This window comes from Hordeum vulgare, chromosome 3H (genome assembly GCF_904849725.1).
Source record: "Hordeum vulgare subsp. vulgare chromosome 3H, MorexV3_pseudomolecules_assembly, whole genome shotgun sequence".
Classification (NCBI taxonomy): domain Eukaryota; kingdom Viridiplantae; phylum Streptophyta; class Magnoliopsida; order Poales; family Poaceae; genus Hordeum; species Hordeum vulgare.
In genome coordinates, this window is record NC_058520.1 from 1550144 (window position 1) to 1557640 (window position 7497).

The 7497-nt window shown below is 50.2% G+C and overlaps 1 pseudogene; it reads left to right on the top strand.

The window, feature by feature from the left end:
- Positions 1–6319: 6319 nt before the first annotated feature.
- LOC123439090 lies at positions 6320–6908 on the top strand (annotated as a pseudogene).
- Positions 6909–7497: the final 589 nt, after the last annotated feature.

Consider the following 7497-nt stretch of genomic DNA (forward strand, 5'->3'; position numbering starts at 1 on the left):
CGTAGGCGCCAAACTATACTGTGTGACTCCTAAGCCGTCGGCGCCACACCTCCGTCCACGCTGACGCTGTAGGGGCCATCCCCGATAGTGTGACGTCTAAGGCTCAGGCGCTGTACTTGCGACAGTGTGGCGCCTAATCCTGAGCCGTTGCACCGGTCGTTTTCTGAACTGCGCGCTGCAGCTCGTTCTGCCATCGTTCTCTGAACCGCGCGTTGCAGCTCGTTCTGCCATCGCTGACCAGTTTCGAGAAAGTTATCAAGTGGTTTTTCCTTTGTTCGCTAAACACAAGTCTTTTCAGACTTGTGACATCAAGAGTTGGGTAACATGGACAGTTGTGACACGGGAGGTTGAGTAAAAAAAAACAAAAACAATGGTTAGTAAAAACAAATAAAACGGTATAATGGTAGAAATTTTCTTTGGTGCGGAAAGTACGGTAGATTCCCAAGGTTTAAGTTGGAAAACAAGTTTTCACGATCCTGATTTTATTTCAAGTAGGAGTATATATTTCTGCTGACAAGAGACAAAAGGCTAAAGCTCAAAAAGTTTGCTGCTGCAACATCCAGAACTGCAGCAGTACATAAAATCAAAGAAGAATCTGATGAGTCTGATCAAAAAAGAATTTCATTAGAAATCAGAATGTTCAATAACAACGGCTAACTACTTTTAGCACTATATGAGCCGGGCATTGACATGGTGACAAGCGATTGTGTGTATTCCTGTACCCAGAAGTAGCATTACTATTTCAAGTGAAGAGGACAGAACAGTCGGTTACTGAATTTCTTTTCTAATGAAACTGAATAGGACAGCTGAACTTTTGATTTAAGAAACATTCTTGAGATGGTAGATTAATCAGGATAACATGTTAACAATTGAATATAATTTTTTCCATTCATGTCAAAATAATGGTGAATAGAAACAAAAAGCATCACCTTTTATCCCATCACATCCACCCATTTTATTGTGTAGTAGTATTACCATGATGGCATCATAAATTGCCCTATTCTAAAGTTTAGTTTACTATTCTACTGTCCTGTTATTTTTGTCCAGGCCGTACTTCACCAGAAAGCAGCAGCAATGTTCAAGCGCATAGTTCAAGTACCCCAAAATCATTCTGGTGATTCCCTCACCTGGACTAAATCAACTTAATTTTATTGGCAGGAAAACCAAGCAGAGGCTCAAACTTTTCAGTTTACTTTGCAGGAGAAAACACTCAGCAAAAGCATGACCGAGAACAGTAGCCTCTCAAAAGAGTCATCAATAGCTTCATGTTCTTCCTCTTCATGCTCATCCTTCTCGTCGATCAACGGCGGCAATTCAGGCCAACAGGAGCTATCGTACATCAACGAATAGCTCTTTGCGCACAGGCCACCGAAGAGCTCACCAAGTCTCAAGGGTGCTGAAATGGACACCGGGACCGCACAACCCAACGTCGGTTTCAGAAACGTCGTCAAGGACTCCATCAACCGGGACTCGGGAGGGCTAACTCTGACAACCTCGGCGAATGGAGCAAGAAGGAACTTGCAGTACAAGGATTCGCCAAGGCCATTGCTGCCCTCCAAATCGATGGACGGAACCTACGTTATCAGCATCGACAGGACCACCAAGGCTGTCCCTGCAAACGCTATCAAGTTAAGCAAGCGTTTTCCCAAAGCGGTCGCGCTTCTCATGTGACGACCGGTGCAACGCCTCAGGATTAGGCGGCAACGCTAGTGCAACGCTGAGCCTTAGACATCACACTGTCGTGGGTGGGCCCTGCAGCGTCAGCGTGGACGTGGGTGTGACGCCGACGGCTCGGACGCCACACAAAAGGGTCTGTTCGGTGAAAAAAATTCAAAGGTTTAGTTTGTGAAATTTTTTGACCCAGAAGTTAAATTTACGGACGCTACTACCGGTCATCTGATGCGAGCCAAAAATAAGCCGCCTCGTCCATCGTTAGATGATGTAGATCAGAGCCGTCCGCTCGTCTTCACCTTCTCGCAGCACAAGCTGTATGGCACAGTGGTAGTACGTGCAGCCGGAGCTTGGTACTCGATGCTCCTTTTAGCATCCTTCTGGATAGCATCTCCCACAACTCCAAGCTAGCAGCCTAGCAGCAGCCGTCATGGATGATACCCCTACTATCCTTGCAACACCGACGGCCTGCGACGATGCTCCATGGCAGCATTGTCCGACCGGGAGGATGCTCTGTCTTAGCACCAACGACCTTCGGCGATGCTCCGTCCCAGCATCACCTGACCACGACGATGCCTCGTCGCAGCACGGAAGGTCCTCTAGCGATGCTCCGTCGTAGACTCGTAGTACGGCCATGCTCCCTTGCAGCACCTACGGCCTCTCACGATGCTCCGTTGCAGCGCCGCCCGACCACACGGCGATGCTCCGCCTCCGTCACAACACGGACGGCCTCTGGCGATGCTCCTTCGTATCCGACGATGCTCTGTCGCAGCACTGACGGCCTCCAGCGATGCTCTTTTGAAGCACCACCCGACCACGGTGATGCTCCGCCATAGCATGTACGGCCTGCGACGATGCTCCGTCGCAGCACCGAAGGCCTCCGATGATGCTCCATTGCAGCACCGGTCGACCACGACGATGCTCCATTGCAGCGGGCTCCGAGAATGCTCCCTTGCAGCACAGCCCGACCATGACAATGCTCCCTCGCTGCACCGACGACCTCCGATCATACTCTGTTGCAGCACCAGCCGACCACGATGATGCTCCGTCACAGCACCGTCGACCTTCAATCCAATGATGCTCCATTGCGGCACTGCTTGAGCACGGCGATGCTCCGTTGCGGCGGCCTTCGACGATGCTCCCTTGCAGCTCCGCCCGACCGGGACGATGCTCCACGCAGCATCGACGGCCTTCGATCATGCATTCATGCTCCGTTGTAGCACCGTCCGACCACGATAAAGCTCCGTCATAGCACCGGCGAACTCCGACGATGCTCCATTGCCGCACGGCCCGACGTGTGAAGAGCATGGGCAGCAGCTCTTAGAGCGCGCCTATGAGCCATCAGCCTATCACAATACAATAGCCTCAGGCAGCATCGCCGGCCAATACCTCACAGCAACGTTGCTTCCCGTCGCAGCAGCGGTCGGCGGCGGCTCACCGTCGCCCAACGTCTCATAGCAGCGGCCACCCGACTCTGTCCGCGGGTCCCCTTGGGGAGGAGCATGGCGCTGGTTGGGCCTTGGGCGCGGCAGCTTGCAGCACGGCGCCGCGATTCCTCGCAGCTCCCGACGACCCGCAGCTATGGCGACTCCTCACAACGCCCGACAGCATAGTTACCCTGCTCTCCTGCCTTGCAGCAACTGGTGCTACGCTGCACAGCCAGAGGTGCATGCGGAGAGAGTCAGATAGGACGCGGTCTGCATATTACTTCCTATAGTCCATGTAAAATGTTTGCAACTAAAACAATAAGCAGCAGTACCAGCCCAGAATCAATGCCTCATGGTGTATAATGAATGATTGTGTGTATGATGCAGTAAAGGGATATAGGATACCATATAGAACCTACTAAAACCAGATTCTCAATTTGACTAGTGATTTTCCAGAATGGTACGCATCTTGCTAGCGAGAAGGAACAAACTGTAGCAAATATAGAGCTAGGAGTGACAAGGTGGTACCTTCATGCATCTTGCTAGCAAGTTCAGGATCAAACTGTAGCTCTTCACACAGATTTTGGAGGTACGATGCTTTGCTAGGAGCTGCAGCCAAATCAGTGTTAAAGGATTTTGCAAGTCTCTTTCTGTATGACTGAAAGGTATTCAAGTTATTTAATGATCATCACAATATATCAGAGATAAATAGTACTTTCGTGGTGGAGAAACAATTAGAAAAAAGTCACAGCGCCAACAGTTTCAGAGTACCATTTACATAGTTGGTACTACGAGGGTAAGAAAAATAGAACAATATATCAAAAATGTAATGTTACATCATGTGTACATGGACACCTCATGAGCACACAGATACCAAGTACTCATACAAAATTTGAAGCATCTTCATTTTTTCATTTCGAGATTGATTTCACCTCCTAATATATCTATGAAAGGTAACATCACATGTGCAATGAGTAGAGCTAGAGATGCAATTAAGGAAAATAAAACATTTTTTTGGCACCATAAACTACAGTTATCTGACCTCCATGACTTCAAGTGCGGGCTTGCCGCACCCGTCAAATGTTTGATCTACTCCCTAACAGCTCGTCACCTCCTCCATAGTGCCCGGCAGAGGGAGCCAATATGGCACTGCGGATTTTCAAGTTACCAAGGCCATCGGGAAGAGGTAAACATATGTGGTTGAATAATGTCAAACAACAAACAAACCATCGGGATTGAAGCAACCTACTGTTGCTACTTCTCGCAATGATACGCACAAGGCGCTAGCCCTGGCATCCACGCAAATAAAAGAAAAATGCAAGAAAATTAAGTATCTAGAGAAACAGTAACTGATGTATCCCTACCTATGAGCTGATTTCGTTGACAATATAACCTGAAAGAACACCGGGTACATGTCTTTAGATGTAAACACACAACACAAGCATGCAACAACTTTTCAGGATAAAGGGTGAAAATAGATGTGCATCATTTACCAGGTGAAATTAAAATAACCATTAGACAAACACTGAAGTTAACTGTATGAAAACATTTAACTTTACATAAACATCTAACACAAACATTTCTTTGCAAGTCTCTTTCTGTATGCTTGAGATTTGACATCTGAGATGATTGCTTCTGCTTCACGTTTCCCCAGTCCAAATATATTTCTCAGATCGTTCAAAGGAGTAAGCTGGAATTTTTAATCACAGAAAGATTTATTGTGTTAAAGGCTTAGTTGTTGTTGTTGTAAAGATTTATCTTGTTAAGATACTACCGTATGTTTTTAGACTCAATGGTGAGAGAGCATGGGCAAATATATAAGATGGTTCATGTTGAAAAAACAAAATTGTTAGCCCGATATGATACGATTGCTAAGTTGTGTACTTCTCAAATTATTTTATATTGATTAAAGCAACCTTTGCAGAACAATGACAACAAATCAAAGTACTTGTTATTATTTATCATGACTGTTCCCAGTTATATAATTGATGAAAAATAGCTTCATGAGTGTTCCCAGTTATATAATTGATAAAAAATAGCTCCATAATAACATAGATGCATAAAATAGTGTCCTGGTGCTCGTCGCCGCGGCCTTCTCCCGCGCCCTCTCCCCCCGCTTCCCCATCCTGCCCGCCGCTGCCGCCCGGACCCCGAGGGCTCCTGGTCCGCCGGCGTCTTCCCCGGCGACTCCCCGTTCGCCCTCAAGCCCATCGAACACGTAACCCAACGGCTTCCCCGGTTCCACCCCTTCCCCAGACGGCGCGTCGCCGCCGTTCGTGGCGTTAAATTAATCCGACTGGCTTTCCGTGCCTCGCGTGCGTGCAGTGGGGAGCCTCGGCGGACGCGGGCACGGGCGCGGCATAGCCGGTCGCGAACCCGGCGGTGACCTAAGCGGACGTGGTGGAGGCCGGGCACCCCAACAGCTTCGTCGCCAGCCCCTTCCTCTTCCTCCAGGTTCGAACCAAACATTTGGACACCGACCCACAGGCGAAATCAGCAACGGCATTAGTTGTGAATTGATTGTGATTCGAACCCTGCCGGTATCTTCTATGTGAATTTCGATAACTGCCATGATCGATTCCTGTTCCTGCCCTGATGGACGTGAAGCTAAATTATCCCCAGGGTGATGGCATCTACATCTTCTTCGAGACGAAGAACCCCGTCACGTCGCAGGACGACATCGCGGCCACCGTGAGCAGGGACGTCGGCGCGACATGGCAGCAGCTGGGCGTGGTGCTGGATGAGGAGTGGCATCTATCGTACCCATACGTGTTCAGCTACAATGGCAAGGCAAATGTCCCACTCACATCTGCTTATCTGTAACGAACAAGTTCATGCTCAAATCCATTCTCACATGCGCTTCTTTGCTTGCCTTGCTCCACAGGTCTACATGATGCCTGAGAGTAGCAAGAACGGAGATCTCCGGCTGTATCGTGCCTTGGATTCCCTGCAATTCCGGCGGGTCACACGATGCCCGTGGCTTCTTTTCTTTTCTTTGTGTATGGGACGCGTGCCGAGTTTTCTCGCATCTTACTTCCCTTCCCTTCCCTTCCCTTCCATTGGCGGTGGTCTCCGTCTCCGCGGGCGAGCAATCAGCAAAGGAAAACCGCGTGTCTCAAACACCTACTTTGGGGCTCAAAGGCTCTTTCCAGCATCCCTCCCGTCGCTCCCACCCCCACCAACTGCTCTCCTCCCGTCGCTCCCACCCCCACCAACCGCTCTCCTCCCCACTCCCACTCCCGATCTAGATGTACAGCACGTACATCACACATCGACCGCCGGCCTCCCCTGCAATTCCCCTCACCTGTCTTCCCCATTTTCCAGATGCAGACCGTGAACTGCCACCACCAGGACCAACGCGTCCTCGGCGACGAGAGGAGGAGAGGAGGGAGCGTCCTCGCCCTCCCAGGACGAGAGGAGGAGAGGAGGGAGCGTCCTCGCGCCTCCCAGGACGAGTGGAGGAGAGGAGGGAGCAGGGTCCGTCGGCGACCTAACCATCCTCTCCTGCATCTCGCCGGTAACTACTTCAAAGTGCTCGTCCTCAACACCGTGCTCCTTCACCGTGCAAGCAACATCCCCTTCTCTTCTCGCTGGCGGATCCCCGCTGAGGCCAACCAGATCACCTCCATCCCGCTTCACCCCGTGTTTTTCCTCCCGTTGATTTTCGGTTTCCTTTTCTCCCCTCCGCTTCGCAGGAACCCTCGGTCCCCAGCACTCTCTCTGTCCCCACCGAGCCTAAATTGGATCGAGGATTCAGGTACGACAGCACGAGTGCTCCGGGGCGTTGCTGCCACCGCCGTCGCTGCGTGAATTCCGTCGCGGACATCTGAACTCGCCTCGCTGTCGCTTGGAGTGTCCGCTGCCGCCGCCGCCGCCGCCTGTTGACCGTCCCAATTCCCAGTCTCTGCTATCTTTCGGCTGGTGTCTGGTCCTCCGGCTCTTGTTGGCTTGCTGCGGGCTGATTCTGTGCGTGCGTGATGGCTGTTTGCGTGCTTGCTGTGGCGTTCGTGCTTGCTGTGGGCGTGCGTGCGTTCGTGCTTGGACTGCGTACTTGCTAGCTGCTGCTGGGCACTGGGTGCTGGCCTCTGTTGTATCAACTCTGATTTGTTGCTGACCTGCTGATGTTGCGGCTAGTGCTTGGGAGTGAAGTACTGACATTGACACGTGCAGGCCAATCTTCAGTTGAGAGAATGGGAAGCATCAGTCATGTATCATTGGGTAAGCAAGCTACATGACAACGTCTTTACTGTTTTTTAGCTTTTCATGCTGAAGTGTTATGTATCTTTCAAATTTAAATACTAGCATATGATGTATTTTGCAAGTAGCATGAAGATTCAGCAAATTGTTGATCATTCAGTCATCTAGACGAGGGCTTGATGAAAAGATGCATGGATGCAAC